At 38.9% G+C, this 20493-nt stretch overlaps 1 protein-coding gene across 4 annotated transcripts in view; it reads right to left on the minus strand.

Annotated features, from left to right (window-relative positions):
• ESR1 (estrogen receptor 1) overlaps positions 1 to 20493 on the minus strand; it is a 343642-nt gene that overhangs the window by 91794 nt on the left and 231355 nt on the right. The gene's annotated exons all lie outside the window — the stretch shown is intronic.

The following is a 20493-nucleotide window of genomic DNA, read 5'->3' on the forward strand; positions in this document are numbered from 1 at the left end:
CCTGACCATAGTGGCTCCTTGTCCCGCTAGGTTTACAGGCAAGAAAGGGGAGCCCAGAGTTCTAGACATCCTACGTACACTTTCTAAATGCTCCTCATGGAGTTAAGCATTTTTTTAAAAAACTATTTTACCAGTAAGGAAGCAGAGGAGCCTAAAAAGAAAGCATGTAGCATGCAGGAGGACAAGCAAAGTGGTTCTGAACCAGGTCTCCAATGGCTTCATAATCCCGGGGCTCACCCTCCCTTTTTCTCTGTGTCTACATGTCAGCTTGCCCGTTAGACCTTCAACTCCTCCAGGCACAGAGCCCGCCCACCTTCATTGTATTTATGTCTTTGACAGTGTTAGCAGCCAATGAAATTTTATTAAATGAATAAAACACAGAGTGCATAAATGAAATGGGATTATTTATATAAATATGTTTGTAACGTATAAAGAAATCTATTTAATGTTAAACTCCGGTTCAATGATATATTGAGAGAGGATGAAAATACACCTGATATGCTGGAAACAGTGCAGAACTCCTCCGTGGTGGTGTTTATACTTGACCAGATACATATGATCCTTTTTGAAGAAAACATGTTTATTACGCACATGAAAAGTGTGGCCTAATGACAAACAGGCTCCTGGGAAACCAGGTGGGGTAAAGAACAATGTCTACCGAGTGGGGAAGGGAGACCAATGAATCAACGACTTAATTAATTCAGATATTGCACACAGTTGAATTCTTAGAGTTCATTATTATTGAAACTGTTCAGATTAGAGCAGCAATAACTGTGTGAAGTTAAATAATCTTATATTCTTAGCTTTATATTTTACAACTGACTTTTTGGTAGACATAATAGACACATACTTCTCACGTTCATTCTGTTGACTTTGGTCTGTCACTAAGGAATGTCGTATGTTAAAATGTAAGTTTGTTTTACTAAAATAAAAATAAAAACTCAGAACCTATAGAGGAGAATATAAAAACAATAGTCTTGATATTTCCCTTAAATTAAAAATTTCTGTAATACTATTTTTCTTTATTGTTATTTACCTAAAATAAATTCAGTTCAACTTTTTTTTTTTTTTTTTTTTTGTATTTTTCTGAAGCTGGAAACGGGGAGAGACAGTCAGACAGACTCCCTCCCGCATGCGCCTGACCGGGATCCATCTGGCACACCCACCAGGGGGCGACGCTCTGCCCACCAGGGGGCGACGCTCTGCCCACCAGGGGGCGATGCTCTGCCCCTCCGGGGCGTTGCTCTGTTGCGACCAGAGCCACTCCAGCGCCTGGGGCAGAGGCCAAGGAGCCATCCCCAGCGTCCGGGCCATCTTTGCTCCAATGGAGCCTCAGCTGCGGGAGGGGAAGAGAGAGACAGAGAGGAAGGAGAGGGGGAGGGATGGAGAAGCAGATGGGCGCATCTCCTGTGTGCCCTGGCCGGGAATCAAACCCGGGACTTCTGCACGCCAGGCCGACGCTCTACCATTGAGCCAACCGGCCGGGGCTTAGTTCAACTTAATAACTGGTCAAATGTCTGCTAGGTGCCACTTTCTGAACTAGGTTATGGTTATTAAAAAGTAGATAAGACAATCATACAAAGTGTCCCCCTCTGGTACTTCCAGTACCCAACTGGCACCATACGTAGTTATCACAGTATTATTGACTATGATTTCTAAACACTATGTTGTACACCTGAAACTACTACAAAATAATAGTGAATGTAAACTGTAATAAAAAAATTAATAATTCTTTTAAATAAATTCATTTTTAAAAAGTGAATAAGAAACACCTCCAGATCTCTCACTGTTTAATCATTTCTTCCCCTTCTTACCCACTTCTGACAAGGAGTTATTTCTTTAAGAATGGCAATATGGGAGGGGGGACCGAGTTTGTAAAGAAGCAACCTTAAAATGCAAGCAGAGAGTGAACCAGAAGACCAGAATCACTGCACAGCTACAGATGGAAACCGTCCAGAATACAGTGTGCAGGATATGAGAAACGAAGCATGTAACCCTAGAGTTCATGGTCTGGTCATTCTTTCTAATCATTAGAAAATAAAATGAGTCTCCTACTAGGACACCTGCAGCCACTTTAAAACTTCAGATGGTTCTAGTTTGCAAAGCCCATCTATCTAAATTTCTTTTGGGCAAGATAACCTACACATGTTGGTTGTACACACTGCTGGTCTAATTTTGTCCTTAATGTCTATTCCAAAAAGAAAAAGATGTCCACAGTAGTTAACTGTGCCAATTAGTTATCTGTTTTTGTCACCTATCTAGAAAATGTTTTAGACTACATAGACAAAAATAGTTTTTGTCTCCTGTTTAAGAAAAAATATATAGTCCTTCGTTCATTGCTTGAACCCCCTCCTCAAAGTCAAGAAATTGTCCTTGAACAGAGGCCAGACTCTGAAAATTATTCAAAGCATTACAGTGACACATCAAAGAGAGAAGAGACTGGGAAATTAATTGCAACAATTTCTTTTGAACCCTCTAACAAGTGCTTTAACTGGTGTGTAGGAGTGTCAAAATCCAAGAATGCCAAAGAGGAGGACTTTGAAGGAAGAATACAAATTGGAATGTAGCTGACCATTTGAATTTATTTTCTTGTCTAGAAAATTAGCAAGCGGTGCGTTCCAGGAAAACCCGTCACTTACCAACCAACTAAAGGGCTATTTTATTAGCCATTTTTGCCTAAGAAACCTTTCCAAATGTGACAGCTAAAAGTACAGTGTTTAAATCTTTCAATTTTATGCAATCAAATATTGAATAAAATAGCTGTCATAAAAAAATTACGTGCAATTAACTAGGCAATGGAATTATACAATTTGGGAAATCTGTCCCTTTGATTAAAGTTCTTATATTATCGATTCTATAACACAAACATATTTCTTATGGAAAAACCAACAGCAAACAAAAACTATGCTTGCTGAAATTACAACACTGAAAGCTCATTGAACTTTAATTCCATGTGAAATTTGGTATTTAGAAAGCAAATGTGTCCAAAATTTATGTTCTATTATCTAGAAAGAAAGATTAATCAAGAAAAGCAAAATTCTAAACTATACTAAAGTGGAAGAATATTTACTCTGGTTAGTATATATTTTTTTCAAGAATTTTAGAACTATATGTCATTCATTTTTCATTGTCAATTATTATTCCTTATTCAATAAAGCATGCTCCTCACTGTGCTTTCTTAATTTGAGTTGCCATACATTATTGCAAGTAAATTAAAATATGATTTTTGTGATTCTATTTCTATAAAAATTATAGTTTTATAATGTTAAAGAGCAGGAAACTGAGTTATGATTATAAGGCTGTTGTTCATTTTATTGAGTTTTTTAAACATGTCAGATCATTAATAACATTAATTAAAAAGTACTGGTATATTTAATGTCTATTTTCTCCTCTAATCATCTTAGGTTAAATAGCCAAGTTTGATCCTCCAAAATAGCATTGGTCTCTACTTGCTCCAGAAAATGGAATCATATTACTAAAGTTGAGTTTATATAATGGTTATTAACTGAACTATATCTTTCAAAGCTCATATGTTCAAGTCCTGACCCCCCCTATAGTATCTCAAAATATGACTACATATACAGATAAAGCTTTTAAAGTGGTGATTTAGTTAAAGTGAGGTCATATGGTGGGCCTTAATCTAATCTGACTGGTGTGTCTTTAAAGAGGAGAAAATCTGGCCACAACAGAGACACCAGGGAAGCAAGGTTCATAGAACCCATCCAGCCTCATCACCCCCCTCCCAATTTAGATACTATGATTACTCCATATTTTAGTCCTACTTAATTATTTAACCTTCAAACTTTACCATTTACCATTGTTTCACCTGTCAACTTTTTTTTTTTTTTTTTGTATTTTTCTGAAGCTGGAAACGGGGAGAGACAGTCAGACAGACTCCCGCATGCGCCCGACCGGGATCCACCCAGTACGCCCACCAGGGGCGACGCTCTGCCCACCAGGGGGCGATGCTCTACCCCTCCGGGGCGTTGCTCTGCCGTGACCAGAGCCACTCTAGCGCCTGGGGCAGAGGCCAAGGAGCCATCCCCAGCACCCAGGCCATCTTTGCTCCAATGGAGCCTTGGCTGCGGGAGGGGAAGAGAGAGACAGAGAGGAAGGAGGGGGGGGGGTAGAGAAGCAAATGGGTGCTTCTCCTATGTGCCCTGGCCGGGAATCGAACCCGGGTCCCCCACACGCCAGGCCGACGCTCTACCGCTGAGCCAACCAGCCGGGGCCTGTCAACGTTTATTTCTATTCACTCACCTACTTCTCAATATTTTACCCACCATTCCTTCTTGCGTACCAGACATTCTTTCTAGAGTCTGTTTCTTAAGCTTGAAATATATCCTCCAAAATTTTGGGGGGATGATTGTCTTTTGCAGGAAACTCTTTTGGTCTGATGATATCATTATATCACTTTCATTCTTGAAAAATGATTTCACTATGTTCACAATTCTAACTTGAAAGCTACATTTTCTCAGGATATTTAAAATGTCATTCCACCAGTTTCTCATTTTCATTGTTACTGTTGAGAAATCAATCATCTAATTGCCTCTTCCTATCAAGGTGATCTGTCTTTTCTCTCTGGCTACATTTAAGATGAGTTCTTCCTCTTTGGCATTCTGCCAAGCAATAATATAGTGTGGATTTCCTCTTAGTTTTTCTGCTTAAAAATTGTAGGCTGCTAAATCTGGGATTTAGCATTAAATAATTCTCAGTCATTATATATTTCGGATGTTGTGTTTTTTCATTCTCTGTATTATTTCCTTTTTAGCTCTAGTTGGAATTGATTACACCTTCATACTCTGTACTTCACCTTTCTTAAATAGAAGTTTATTTTCACCACCTATTTATTTCCTTAAATGCATTCCTGATAAACTATCTGGATATATTTTTCAGCTCACTAAACTTTCTTCTGCTACATCCATTACACTGCTTAACCAATCTAATAATTTTTTTCATCATAATTATTACACTTTTTATTTCCATGTGGTTCTGTTTATAAATATGCTTGTTCATTTTTTTCTCTTCTTACTATTTGCTGATATTTTCAATCTTCTTTTTACTTCTTAAACATATTGAACTTATATCATTTGTATGTGTCAAAATCTCCAGTGTCTGAAGTCTCTGAGTCTGGTCTATTGTCTCTCTTGTTTTCTTACTGCTGGCTTGCTCATAGTGGTTTGCTTCAGAAAAGGGTGGGTGAGTCCTGGCCAGTTGGCTCAGCAGTAGAGCGTCGGCCTGGTGTGTGGAAGTCCTAGGTCTGATTCCCAGTCAGGGCACACAGGAGAAGCGCCCATCTGCTTCTCCACCCTTCCCCCTCTTCTTCCTCTCTCTCTCTCTCTTCCCCTCTCACAGCCAAGGCTCCACTGGAGCAAAGTTGGCCTGGGCACAGAGGATGGCTCCATGGCCTCTGCTTCAGGCACTAGAATGGCTCCAGCCAGCCTCAACAGAGCAACACCCCAGATGGGCAAAGCATCACCCACTGGTGGGCATGCCGGGTGGATCCAAGTCTGGTGCATGCGGGAATCTTCCACTGGACTATGCGCAGGTCAAAATGTAAATATGAGGTCTTTTGATTTCATAAATATACTGCTCACAAAAATTAGGGAATGTTCCAAAATGAATATGAAGTGATAAAATATCCCCTAACTTTTGTGAGCAGTGTATTTTCAGGCTTTCTTACCTCCCAGGATTCTTGCTTTCACTTTTTTGTTGTTCATCATATTGTCATTCTTTCTAGCCAAGTCAGTGATACATTTTGAAAGATATTTTTAAACACATAATCCAGCATTTATAGTTGTTTTTAATGGGTTTTTAAGGGATATCTAGTTACCATGCTACCAGAAAAGGAACTCTCAAAATAAGTTCTGAAAGACTTCAAAAAGCCTCAATTGAAATTCTTATTATGTTCAGTGATAGATTTAATTTTAACTATTTTAAACTATATATACTTATATAGTTACATATAGTTTATACATAGGTAAGTATAAAAATTTTAGTTTCTGTAAGTGCTAAAAGGAAAATGATTATCAAAACTTTATACTTTTTAACAGAGTATCCAAGTAAAGATGAAAGCAGTACATAAAAGGTTAAATATTGAAGATAGTAGGTGAAAATGGCTAATATAAAGATTAATTTCTACCACTGGCTAGAATTATACTGTGTAAATGTTATTAACTCTGTGTTGTGCTTGTCTGAATAAGAAATAAAAACTAAATGTAATAAAGTTATTACTCTTATGGTATTTTGTAATTAACAAAATCAGGACAAAATTAAACATCACAAGAATATGCCTTTCTCATCAGATACTTAGTGTACTTTCTGAATAAGCGGGATGGATAAAATCAAAGACTCCGTAGGTACCAATATCTAATAAAGGAGATTGAATCAGTAATCAAACACCTCGCAATAAACCAGATGGATTCACTGGCAAATTCTATCAAACATTTAAAGATAAATTAACACCAATCTTTCTCTTTTTTTTTTTTTTTTTTAAATTAAAGCAGAGGAACACTTCCAAATTCATTTCATAAGGCCAGCATTACCCCTGATACCAATGCCAGATTAAAATACTACAGGAAACCTACAGACCAATATTTCTGATGAATATAAATGCAAAGTAAAAAAAGTATTAACAAACTGAATTCAACAGCACATTGAAAGGATCGTACACTATGACCAAGTGGGATTCATTCCCAGCCTCCAAGGATGGTTCCTTATACACAAATCAGTAAGTGTGAAATACCACAATAACAGGGTGAACACAAGGTTGTATGTCATTTACATCTGAAGAAAGCTGGAAAAATACTTTTAGGGGAGGCTTTATAGTATAGTTTTCTGAATTCATATAAAAGGGAAGAAATTTCAATCACATAAAAGTAATTTGGAATATTTCATCACTTTACATCTCAAATTGCTGCCTTTTATTTTCTCAGTTGTATATTTGAAAAGACCAAACTTTAGCTAAGATTGTTAGAGTTCTTACGCATACAAAAGTATATATTAAAAAGTGTAGAAGGTATAAATAAAGAGCTAGTATCTCCTAGACCTACTCCTCAGAGATATCATATTTGATCATGTCTATTTTTAGTTCTGGTGGCTATTCACATGGCATCTAAATTGTTTGCTTACCACAGAAAGGGCACAAGTTTTGAATGCTTATTAAAAACCTTAATTGTGCACAAAATGGTGTGGTAAATTGTGTTACTTTTACTAAGAAGGGTTGTCTTGTCATACCTTTTAGAAACAGACTTGATTGTAATTTTCACCAGAGAGCTCTAAGATGTTGGTATTATGTAGAAGTTGGTTTTAGTACCTGACACAACCATGGGCAGCTTCACTGCAACCATTCCTAACCATACATTAAATAGTTACCTAAATCTCTTTGAATACATTTCATGCCTTATAAAACTTGAAGAACTTTTAAAATTGCTGGGGTGGTAGAATGTTTCAAAAAATATATTTGCATTTAAGACCAGCTTTATCAGGATTCAAGAAGGTTAGGTAGTGGCACAAATGTACATACTATAAATTCTGTGGGAACAAAAGAAAAATTTAAGAAGGGATAAATTCTTGTTAGATGTACTGTTAGACCAACTCATTATGCCAGGATCGTCCTGAAAGTATTCATTAGCGCTGTCTTCTCTTACCTTTCAAGCACAGAGTTGAACTCAATCAGAGAATATTCCCCTGTCATTAAAAGTAAGAATTGAAGTTGTTTTATTTTAAATAAGTTCTATGAGTATGGTGCAAAAAAATGAATAAATAAATAAATCAGTATTTGATTGAATTAAGCCCCTGTGAAATTTTTAGGTTGAATAACTGGCTTAGTGATTGACTGATTTGCTGTTTTACTTTTCAATTAATAGAGATAGTGATTTAATGTGGCCAAAAGTCTCACAGGCAGAACAGACTCTCTTAGCCTTAGATGAAAAAAGAAAGTCATGATGATACTAAATAACAGGCAATCAGTCTTTTGTAGGCTTCCCTCTTTTTCCATTTTTTTTTAAGAGAAAGAGGCAGGGAGAGAGAGACAGACAAGAACATCAAGCTGTTCCTATATGTGCCCTAACCAGGGATCAAACCAGCAACCTTCCCATTGTTTAAAATAAAAGAATGAAGCTTATTTTATTGAGTATGAAAAAATAAAAATTTTAAAAAGAAAAGAACCCTTTATAATTCTTAGACTGCTAAAAATAATATTCACATCAGCTCCATCTTTGACAAACAACATTGTGTGAAATCAGTGAGTGTGATATTATATATACCCTTGAGGCCCAACTGTGGAAGAAGTCACTAGTGGGTAAACTGTGGAGCCAAATACACTTCAAGTTTTCATGGTGCCTTCAGAGTTTAGAAGAGCCTCTTTGGCCTCTGCATTATTCAGAAAGACCAGCATTTCTCTCTACTTCAGGTTTACAGATAGGCTGTAATAGCAGGTTATCAATACCAAGTGGGATAGCTAATTATGTGTGCCAATTGTGTTAGACTATGTGGCTCAGTTGTTTGGTTGGACATTAGTGCAGATATTGCTGAGAAAGTATTTTTGAGATGTGATTAACATCTACAAACAGTAGACATTGAGTAAAGCAGATCAAACTTCATAATGTAGATAGACCTGGTCCAGTCAGTTGAAGGCCTTTTGAGCAAAGACTGAGGTTTCCCTAGAAGGAATTCTGTCTCAAGACCACAATATAGAAACAACGCTCTCTGAGCTTCCAGTCTTCTGGCCTGCCTGACAGACTTTGAGTTCCAGCAGCCATAATCCTGTGGGCCATTGTCCTTAAAAACAAGAACTGTTCAATAGATAAGTAGGTACGTAAACAGATGATAGACTAGAGAAAGAAAGAAAGAAAGAAAGAAAGAAAGAAAGAAAGAAAGAAAGAAAGAAAGAAAGAAAGAAAGAAAGAAAGAAAGAAAGAAAGAAAGAAAGAAAGAAAGAAAGAAAGAAAGAAAGATGAGAGAGAGAGACAGATGATAGATATGTCACTGGTTTACTTCTCTGGAGAATCCTGACTAATATACCAAATTGATCATGAATTTTATTATCTCTTTAGATACAGACTTTTATTGTCTAAGGAGATAATAAAAAAAAAAGATCTGAAGAAAAAATAAAGGGGGAATTGACTAAGCACAGCAATGTAAAGGAATGTTCTGGGTGGAAAAAGAAACAACATTCGAAGCTGTCTCCATTCTCTGACCGTGTGTCTCTTTTCAGATGGAGAGGTGTGTGCTATTCAATCCCTGTGAGTAAACTGCTAACATCTGGCCAGAGACTGTGCCAGGTGGGGGGGGGGGCGGTACTGGGGGCTGGCTGCCTCAGAACTGTGCCAGACAAGTCAATCTTTAACAAGACTTGGTTAAATCAGGATTGTACATTTAAACTTTGTAAAAACCTAACTGTGTTTTATGTGCCTTTTGGCCTCGTCTCTACCCAGCCCATATCCACCCAGCCTAAGTGATCTAGGAAAAGCCCCCTTTAACAATCTTCCTCAGGCCCTGGCCGGTTGGCTCAGTGGTAGAGCGTTGGCCTGGCGTGCAGGAGTCCCGGGTTCGATTCCCAGCCAGGGCACATAGGAGAAGCGCCCATTTGCTTCTCCACCCCCCCCTCTCCTTCCTCTCTGTCTCTCTCTTCCCCTCCCGCAGCCGAGGCTCCATTGGAGCAAAGATGGCCCGGACGCTGGGGATGGCTCCTTGGCCTCTGCCCCAAGCGCTAAAGTGGCTCTGGTCGCAACAGAGAGACCCCCCCCCCCCCCGCCGCCGCCGCCGCCAATGGGCAGAGCGTCGCCCCCTGGTGGGCGTGCCGGGTGGATTCCGGTCGGGCGCATGCGGGAGTCTGTCTGACTGCCTCCCCGTTTCCAGCGTCAGAAGAAAAACAACAAAAAAAATCTTCCTCAGCAGAGCAAGGAGAGGAAGAATGGCTGGCCCTCTTTCCTCTACAGAAGAAATGGGCATGGACGCAGTAACAGCAAACACCCAGGAGAGCTCACGCGCCAGGACAGGAAGTGATGAAGGAAGAAAGAGTGAAGACGACCTTCGGTGTCAGCCCCTTACAGATTTCTTTGAGTTTCACAAATTTCACTGCTTTACTTAAATTTTGTATTTCACATGGAAATAAAGACTAATATCCAAATGAACAGACCAGTAACAACTGTACAGTGTTTACAGTTTGTAAGGCACCTTCCTATAACCTTTTACCCACTCAGGAATCTCTAAGTTTGATAAGTTTAGTCCTAGTCTGAGTTCCCTTGTATCAGTGGGAAAACTGAGGCTCACTGTTAATTTAATTGGCCACAATATAGAGATGAGATGTGAACCCAGATTTCTGCTTTTAAATCCTGGACTTTTTCCTCTCAGTTTAATATCATTATTGTCAACTTTGGTGATCATAAATTCGGCAATAAGACCATTTGTATCAATATATCAGTGACATGTGAACTCTGGCAGGCTAAGCTCTCTGTGACTCAGTTCCCATAGCTTAAATGGAAATAATAACAGTACTTGTTTTATAAACAATATAAAGCATGTAAAATACTTAGCAAAGTGCCTGCCACATAGAAAACACTCCATAAGTGTTAGCCATCATCTCAGTGCCTAAATTATATGGATATATCCTTAATGTAATCACTTCCTGCTCAGTAAGTTTTAGAAAATATAGAAAACACACAGCCAAACATGGTAGCATCTAACAGGCAGAGGACATTGGTCTCTGCTTCAAATCAGGGCTCAGAAAGCTACAGACCCGGCCAGCTTCTCATATTTTTTCAATGAAGTTTTATTGGAACCCAGGTATGCCAACTTGTGTGCATATCATCTATGGCTGCTTTTATATCTATGGCAGAGTTCAGTGACTACAACAGAGGCTGTGTGGCCCACGGAGCCTAAACTATTCACTACCTGGCCCTTTCAGAAAAAGTTTGCCAACCTCTGCTTTAAATCAATGATGAAAATGAAAACAAAATAAACAAACAATCCTGCTAGGTATTTGACCTGAGGCAAAGGGAATTGGAGAAACAGGAAGAGTCTAAGAAGCCATCGTGACTCAAGAAAGCCAGGTAGCTGTTTTCCTAATTCTGTTATCCAATCAGGAAACACTCACTGAGGCCAGTACGCAAAGCTTCACTTTCTACCAAGTGCAATTTCTACAAGATGCAATCATTGGCCCTCTTATAAAATCGTGTTTTGTTTCCAAAAGCATTTGAAAAGTTCTGGTAACCAGCACAATGACTTCCTCAGTACCTATTTCTAAAGTAGTGAGGAAGGAAAGGTCAGGGGACCTGTGAGGTTGGTGCTGTAAGCGTAGTAGGTATTCAGGAAATGATAACACTGTCAGCATAGTAAGAGCTTTGTGTATCCTAAACCCTCAGGGACTTCCCCCAGAGCACGATTATTTACCCTTGTTGACCTTGCAATTGGAAGCTCAGTTATCAAAACAGAAGTAGTCCGAAAATCCAGATGTAGTCTTTAGCTTGTCTAGAATCCAGCAAAGAATAAACCAGCATGCACCCAAATACAGACAGAACACAGTGACTCTGCTATGTTCTACCAGCTGTGTGTGCTGGCAAATTACTCAACTTCTCTAACTTTGTTTCCTTTAGAGTAAAATCAAAATAAATACTTACTTCACAGAGTTGTTTTAAGGATTAAATGAGATAATCTTATAGTTGTTATCACCATCTGTTTTTCTGTGAAGACTACTAACCACATTTACAATTTAGCTACCAATATTCTCCCCCAGACTGGACTACTGGCCAGGATTAATAAATGGTGCCAGTTTAATATAAATCTAGTCAAGAAGCATCTGTAATCTATGGTGTACAAGGTACTGTGCTAAGCCCTACATGGAGTGCAAAAGTGAACAAAATACAGTGAGTCAAAAGGAAATAAGGCATATCTACAAAAAAATCTGGTATAAGGGAACTATATTCTAATAAAAATATAAACAAACAGCTAAATAGAACTGACTTGTACTGGGAGGAGGGTAAGGAATGTCACAGGGAAAGTAGCATTTAAGCTGGCTTTGGAGGATCTGACAGGCAGAGATGGGCACTCCAGGGGCAGAGAATGGTGTGAGAAAAGACAGAATAGGGAAAACAGTGAGTTCACCAGAACAGAGAGTCATCCCATTGGGGGGGGACCTAGAGTGTGTGGGAAACACAAGTCCATCGCTAAACAACGAGGAGGCAGGCTGCCCTGCTAAGAGCAGAAATGCAGGGTTTTCCAGTCAGCTGTTCAGTGTTTCCCAATGTGCCGTGTTACTAATAATAAACTATGAATAATCCCCTTTAAAATATGAATGAGAGGAGATTCAGGCACTCGTGGTCATAACACTTCTTCCATTAACTTGGATCTGCTTTCTAGAGTCGGATAGAAAGGGGCCAGCTTCCTGTAAGTGTCTCGCTGTGACTGCCCCGTCACCAGGCCTGTCTTCCCGAAGCCCATAGAGAAAAGCCCTTGCAGAGATTTCCTTCCCTAAAACATTGTGGTCTGTTTTCAGAAGATTTGGGTATGCTTATGGGAGCGCCTCTTAGGTGAGTGTCCTTGGCAAGGCATGTCAGGCCAGGAAGACCGAGAGGTGCCAGGGGACAGTGGTGAACGGAGGTGCACGGAGACGACAGAGACAGAAGAAAGCAAGCCTTCACTGACTTCCCTGTCCCACTAGTGGTCCGTCTGTCACTGGCCTTCCTTGCCCTCGCTCACTGAACGCCGAGCGCTGCGGTGAGCACGCAGTGGGCAGAGAGAGACGCAGACAGGGGTTCGACCTTTGAAAAGTGTCTGATCTAGTCGTCATCAGGGCCATGTATGGTAAGACCTTCTCTGAAGACACAGGTAGAGCTAATGAGAAGCAGAAGCAACAAGACTGAAGGCCAGCAAAGAGACTAGAACAAGCGTCCAGGACTACGGTGACTGAACAATGGCGACGTGGGGAGAAAGGAGGGGACCTGCAGGGAAGACAATGAACAAATTAACTTAAAATTAAGGAAAACAAGTAGGTATATTTAAAAAACAAACAAGCCAGGTAAGGAGGAAAAGTACCACTTACAAAGAAGCAGAGGACAGAGTGGGAGAGTGGGCGGAGACAATGAGTTTAATTCCATTTCATTGAGTTCCAGCATCCTGAAATGGCCACATTTGTGAGGTGTCCGTGGCTCACAGTGGAAACAGGCTAAACAAGTCAGCCGGAACCACCCCACTGCTTTTTGGGAGAGCTGTCTGCTGCAATAGAACAGGGAAGTGGAAGGGAAAGTCACTTCCTACGGACTCAGTATTTTAGTGCCATTCTTGACATGGCCGTCTCCAGCGCAGATTCCTACCGTAGCCAGTGGCAAAATTATTGCTCCCACCCTCACTTTGTTGCCTGACTCTGCTGAAACGATTAGATAAAGGGAGATAGGGAGAAATGCTGTGCATGTGTGTGTGTTTGTGTGTGTGTGTGTGTGTATGGGTGTATGCGTGCGTGCACATGTGCACATTCCCTTGCAGGGCCCATGTCTGTTGTGTATCTGCACAGCTTGTTTAGAAAAAAAAAACATTTCAAAGCATCTTGGAATATAGAACTTTATTTTGTTCCTTTCTCCCACATGAAAATAAAGTCTGTTTTCTTAATGAAAGGTTTATAAAGGCTTGACTCTGGACCCAAAAACTAATTATCTAGAATAATAAAGTTCATGAGTCTGTATAAATATTAAGCCTTACTCAAAATAAATCAGAGGACCTCTGGTTTCAGCAAAGGAACAGGGCACACCCACGTGCCTCTCCTCTCTCCCAAGGGAGAAGGCAGATGGGCTGCACTGGGACACGAACTGGAGCAGAGGAAACCACGACCCAACATGCCAGAGGAAACCGAGTCCTTCCTAGAAGCCACACACTCACCAACACAAAGCACCCTGGAGTGACCATCAGTGTAGTTCACTAAGAACTGCATTCAGAGCACCTTGGAAAACTGTGTGCTTTCCCCTCTCACCCAATAAACCTAGACCTTTATTTAAGCTTCCGCCCAAAGTGTAAGCTCCGCTTGCTAAAATTGTGGGTGATCCGAGTCAAAAAGTTTCTTGCCAGGAGTTTTGATGCCAGAGAGAGACTTTGAAATTCTAGATCTCAACTATAAACAAACAAACAAACAAACAAAAAGAAATGGGTCAAGAAGGCAGCTCTGACCAGGACCACGCATAGAGGAAGTCTTCTCTAACATGACCTTGTAAGCAGCCCACGCCCCCTGCATACTCCAGCCCACCCATCAGCAGGGAGGTTTGTTGGAGGATGAGAAGTGGTCCAGCCGTTGACCCAGAGTGGCCCAGCATGGGGAGAGGAGTGGCAAGGAAACAGATTCCCACAACCACAGTGAAATCACTGACCAGCTGCCAGCTTGAACCTTAACTCATGCTAATAAATGTGAACACTACAAACAGACCACTGTGGACCACAGGGATGTTTGAAGAAAACCAAGAGCAAGAAAGAGAGGATAAAAAGATGGCCAACAGAATTAATGAGCCACAAAAAAATAAAATAGAGATTATACTGGGAATAGAAGAATACTTAATATATATATATATATATATATATATATATATATATATATATATATATATAAATCTTTCATCCTCTACATCCATTAAACAAGAGAAGATTGTAAAGAAAATGGAATATAGCAGGATTGGATTTCTCCCTCCTTCACAAGCATTATTCTTCTCACCACACTCTAAATCAGGGGTCCCCAAACTTTTTACACAGAGGGCCAGTTCACTGTCCCTCAGACCGTTGGAGGACCGGACTATAAAAAAAAAACTATGAACAAATCCTTATGCACACTGCACATATCTTATTTTAAAGTAAAAAAACAAAACAGGAACAAATACAATATTTAAAATAAAGAACAAGTAAATTTAAATCAACAAACTGACCAGTATTTCAATGGGAACTATGCTCCTCTCACTGACCACCAATGAAAGAGGTGTCCCTTCCGGAAGTGCTGCGAGGGCCGGATAAATGGCCTCAGGGGGCCGCATGTGGCCCGCGGGCTGTAGTTTGGGGACCCCTGCTCTAAATAAAGGAATACAAAGCAAGCCTGAGAATGCAGATCTGAACGACGACAAAATGAAATAGAGGGCTGCTGACCCCACTACAAAGAGTGATAGCAAAATGAAGTTGGAACTGAGGGGTGGTGCGAAGGCTGAGGATGGTGTGAGTAGGGGATGTTGAGGGAGGTGATGATTCTGGGCAATGGGGAGATTTGAGCAAGACAGTAACAGAATGTCTGCCCAATCATGTTCTGCATTCAGAGTGTACTGATAATCGGCTGTGAATGAGAGTGACTTCTTTCTAGGTACAGCGGGAGGTAAAAGTAGGGTTTCAAAAAAAAGGTAGAATAAAAACCACAAATTCTTAGAAATTAAAAAATATGGTTACCAATATTAAAAATTAAATAGGTATAATAAAGTTGATATGACTGAAGATCTAATAAGTGGTGTCCTTATATGAAAGAGTATTCTACATGTGGTATAAAAAGAAAACAAAGATACAAAATATAAGACAATCTCAAAGATATGAAAGACAGAGCTTGAGAATCCAATAGGTACCAAAAAAAAAATTCAAGGAGAAAATGGACATAATAAGGGGAAGAACAAAACCAAAACATAACAGAAGAAAACTGGACCAAGTTGAAGAAAGATGAGACTTTAATAGAAAAGGGCTCCTGAAGACCTACAGAGTTAAACAAAGGAAACAAGCCAAGAGGCAAGACAGAGAAGATTTTTCATTCAGAGAATAAATAACAGAAGACAAAGCCAGGTGACCTACAAGGTTTAAGACTCAGACTGACACGAGAATTTCTCATTAGCAGCAACTAATTTTAAAACACAATGGGGCAGTATCTTCAAAGTTCTGAAGGGCAAAGAATTCAAATCTAGAATTTGATACTTCATCAAACTATTAGCAAATATGATGGTAACTTTTGGAACATATAAAGTGGTCAGTTATTTATAATATTCCCACCCATTCTGAAAAATTACTCAAGGATATTCTCCAATGAAAAGGAAAACATCCAAGATTGATCAAAAATCAAAGTCCTCTATGCTTCATAAGTTCTTCTTTGAGCTTCATTGTGTAATTCTAGTAACTAGTATTTTACACAATGTTGGCTATGCATGCCAGTTGTATAATCAACTTTTATAGGCCCTGGCAAAGTAGCTCAGTTGGTTAGAAAGTCGTCCAAACAAGTTGGGGTTGCAATTTGATTTCCAGTCAGGGCACATACAAGAATCAACCAATGATGGCATGAATAAGTAGAACAAGTCAATGCTTTTCTCTGAGTGTCAGTCTCTCTCCCTTCCTGTCTCTCTAAAAATCAATAAATAAAAAAATTAACTTTTATATAAAACATGAACACATTTTATAACTATAAAATAGTAACTATAAATCTTAAGCCTTTTTTTTTTTTTTTTTTTTTTTAGTGAGAGAGACAGGGACAGAGAGAGAGACAGACAAACAGGAAGGGAGAGAGATGAGAAGCATCAATTCTTTGGTGCAGTACCTGGGTTGTTCATTGATTGCTTTCTCATATGTGCCTTGACCGGGGGGCTACAGCAGAGCAATTGACCCCTTGCTCAAGGCAGAGACCTTGGCCTTCAAGCCAGCAACCTTTGGGCTCAAGTCAGCGACTATTTGCTCAAGCCTGCAACCTTGGGAATTCGAACCTGGGTCCTCTGCATCCCAATCCAATACTCTATCCATTGTGCCACCGCCTGGTCAGGCTTAATAGTCTTAAAGCAATAATATATCAAAAATATTAGAGGTGGAACAAATACAAAGAAATAAGTAATCAGTCTATATACACATGTATATAAAAGAATAAAAATATTTTAAAACTATGGAAGTTTAGAGAACTTCGTTAGCTATGTATCATGGCTTAGAAAGATATCACAGTATATTATGTGAAAAATAGCAAGTTGCACATCAAATAATATATAATTTCAATTGTATAAAAATAAGGTATTTATATAGCTGACCATGCCTGGAAAATATCTAGGGAGATTCTTAAAACTGTTCAACAATATTTACCTCCCGGGGAGTGGTTTGGGAGGAGTAAAACAACATAGCTGTTGCTTCTTAATTTGTAAACTTCTTTATCATTTAGATTTTTTTTTACAAGCCTGTATTTATGCCAACGTTAAGAAAATAGTTAGAGACTATGATCTATTACTCCTAAACAATGAGAGTTCTCTACATCTTTATAAAAAGCCCTCCAACACTGTATGATTTAATTATTAGGTTGATCTTTAACATCGTGCTTGCCAAAGCGACACTGATGTTTAAATGAAGGTATTGATCAGGAGCCTTAACAATTTCATAATTCATGAGCTCCTCAGTTTAATACAGTATAGAAAAAACTAACCTATATCTATAAAGTATTATCTTCTTTGCAGATTATTTACACACTTCTTGCCCTAACATCTGAAATCCCTATCCTTAACTGACACACACCCAGTAGTTGAACCAGTTAAGGTTTGAAAGTGAATGTGTCTAATTCATTTCATACTGCTTTCCAAAGGAGCCATAAATGACTGGAGGATCCTGTCTGCACCAAGGGACACATTACATTCCCCTTGTACCAACAAGTACAACCAGGAGACCGCCACCATGCTATCTAGAAGGACAATCAGAGGCCACAGCTTTGATTTTTAAAAAACAAACTCAAGGCCCTGCCTGAAAAGAAAATAGCAGTATGTTGATTTTCAAATTTGTCTTAAACAACCGTAATTATGAGAAAATTTTCTGGTCAATATTATTACAAATTGGCTGGGGCAGGAAGAAGTGTATCAGAAATGAAATTAGTGATAATTCAGCTAAAGATATTTCAAAAGAATCTTGACCAATAAACACAATGAGTTAGTCTAAATGTCACTTAACTAAAGTGAGTTATCCTAAAAAACCATCCAAGACAAAAGGATTCATTGCACTGACTCTGACAAATATCAGAATTCTCAGAGTCAGTCTACTTGCTTACGCCCACCTAGGGTATTGGCTACTATATCATATGGTGACAATTAGAGCTTAAACTGGAAGTAGTAATGAAAATCACTTTTTTATACACAGTAAAGCAAAAAGTAAAAGAAATATTTTATCATAGTTGATTATAATGCAAATGAAAATCTGGTTAATTGGGTCCTTTATACCATTTTGATATAAAAACAGCAACATAATGCTGTGTGAGGCTTCCAAGCTGGGTCTAAGAGAAACGTTAGATTATTTTCTACAATATTTTGGAAAAAAAATGCAACATTATTGACTCAAGTATAGAATCACTGAAGTAGAGTTGAAGGACAACTTTCATTTGAAAGCATAGTTTTGCTATATTTTTTTAAAATAGAATTTTCTTCACTTTATTGTAAAGATTCATGTATGAAAGCAAGAATTTAAAACTTAACAATTTACTCTGCCAATGAAAATTATTATCGAGTAGAGGTCCTTTTGGTGTGTAATAACTATACTTTGAACTTGTAGCACTTTTTAAACTTGAAAACAGAAACCAAAAGCATTTGGAATCCCTGTGGGCAGTGGCTCTGCTGTGGGTCAAGCCTAGACCTCTTCCAGCAGAAAAGTGGTAGGTGGGCAGCCTCCTTCAGAGAGAGGCGTTTCCAGAGAAGAGGTAGAGAGCGCTTAAATTGGAGGGAAAAAATATACATTGGTGGGACATAAAAACGAGACTAAGAGATATGGACAAAAGGATGGTGGTTACAGGGGGTGGAGGGAGGGAAGGAGGGAGAGGGGGAGGGGGAGGGGGAGGGGTACAAAGAAAACTAGAAAGAAAGTGACAGAGGACAATCTCTCTTTGGGTGATGGGTATGCAACAGAACTAAATGACAAGATAACCTGGACATGTTTTCTTTGAACATATGTACCCTGATTTATTGATGTCACCCCATTAAAATAAAAAATTATTTATTTTAAAAAAATACCCAAAAGAAAATTATGTTTCTTGTATGTCTTTTGAACAAGTTTAAAATTCAGCTTCTAAAATAGTTTCATCTTTTTAAGGGCATTTTTCAGAGATGGGGGGGGGACTAGGAACTTTATATTAAGAATTAATTTATTATTTATTTTACTGTTAAATATAGTTATAGTGTGGCTATATTTTTAAAGGTCTTACCCTGGTAAGGATATATACTGTGATATTTATAGTTATGGTTGCAAAAAAAAAAGTATCTATGGTTTTCTTTAAAATATTCATCCATCTGTGGGAAGTAGTGATGAAGATTACGGGAAAGAAGGAAGGACCTGCTGGTGAATGTACTCAAAGGAAGTGCATAACAGTTCTTATTATGAAGAAATTTTAGAGATTATTTAGGGAAATGACTTTGTAAATTAACAATTCAAAGACAATAAAAACAAATTTTAATTAAGAGCCAAAGATCAGATGAGGGCTGGGGGAGAGATTAGAGTGAGTTTCTGAGGTGTTCTCAATTGGGTCCGTGAAACTGGAGCCAGATTTCCTAATTGCCCCTATCCCTCGCACTCCCTACCTCCCCCACTGCATAACTACAATAAATGGTTTTACCCAGAGGTCCAGGGCTAAGGGCTTCCTGGTCTGAGGCTTTAGGTCTTTTTACAATCATTGCCTCCCTCTTTCCTATAAAACTTCAATTCTATTTTCTATCTAATTGCTTTTCTCTTTTTTACTGTTCTCCAGTCTAGCTGTGTGTATAGGGGTTGAGAAGCGGTTCTTGATATGGGAATGAATGAGACACAGCTGGGCTGTGGCAAAAACGCTGGAAGTAGGAAGCAGCTGCACTCGGAGGCAAGCAGAAAAGAGCATTCGGATCTTCAAAGGCTGGGAAGCTTATCCCTGTGTTCTCCCTCTCCCCCTTCACCTCCTCCCCTTCAGGGGAGATGACAGAAATTTCACAAAACACACAGCCTTTTTGAACTCATTAAAACTCCTTTTCCTTGTACCCAAGAGTGTTTATTTCATTTATTACTTCTGTAACATTTTGCATGTACCTTACATTTAAAAAAAAAGAAAACAATAAATAGTAAAAGAAAAGAAAATATTCACTCACATAGACACAAGTGTGTTGGACAGACTTATGCCATTTTCTTCATTATTTTATAAATGTTATGAAATCTCTCAATATAAATAAAAAGTGATAGATCCTAAAAGTTAAGTAGATGTATAAGATAAAGGAAAAGAAATATTGAAACACTGACCCCATCTGTTCTCTTTATACTCACTCTCCTGCTGATTTCATTCATCATCTCTGTGCTGAGGACTCGTGACATTATATCAAGTCCAGACCCACTCTCAAATTGAGATATCTTCATTTGTATTGTCTGAAAGCATCATAAACTCAATATGACCAAAACTAAACTGATCTTCCCCTCAAAGAAAAAAATTGTACCTCTAGACGTCCCTGTCCCAACTGTTGACAACTCTCCCTTCGCATTTGTTGAGCAGATAAAATATATTACGCTCACTTTGTTAAAGATGGCGCTGCCCAC

The sequence above is a fragment of the Saccopteryx leptura genome, chromosome 3 (assembly GCF_036850995.1).
Source record: "Saccopteryx leptura isolate mSacLep1 chromosome 3, mSacLep1_pri_phased_curated, whole genome shotgun sequence".
NCBI classification, from domain to species: Eukaryota; Metazoa; Chordata; class Mammalia; order Chiroptera; family Emballonuridae; genus Saccopteryx; species Saccopteryx leptura.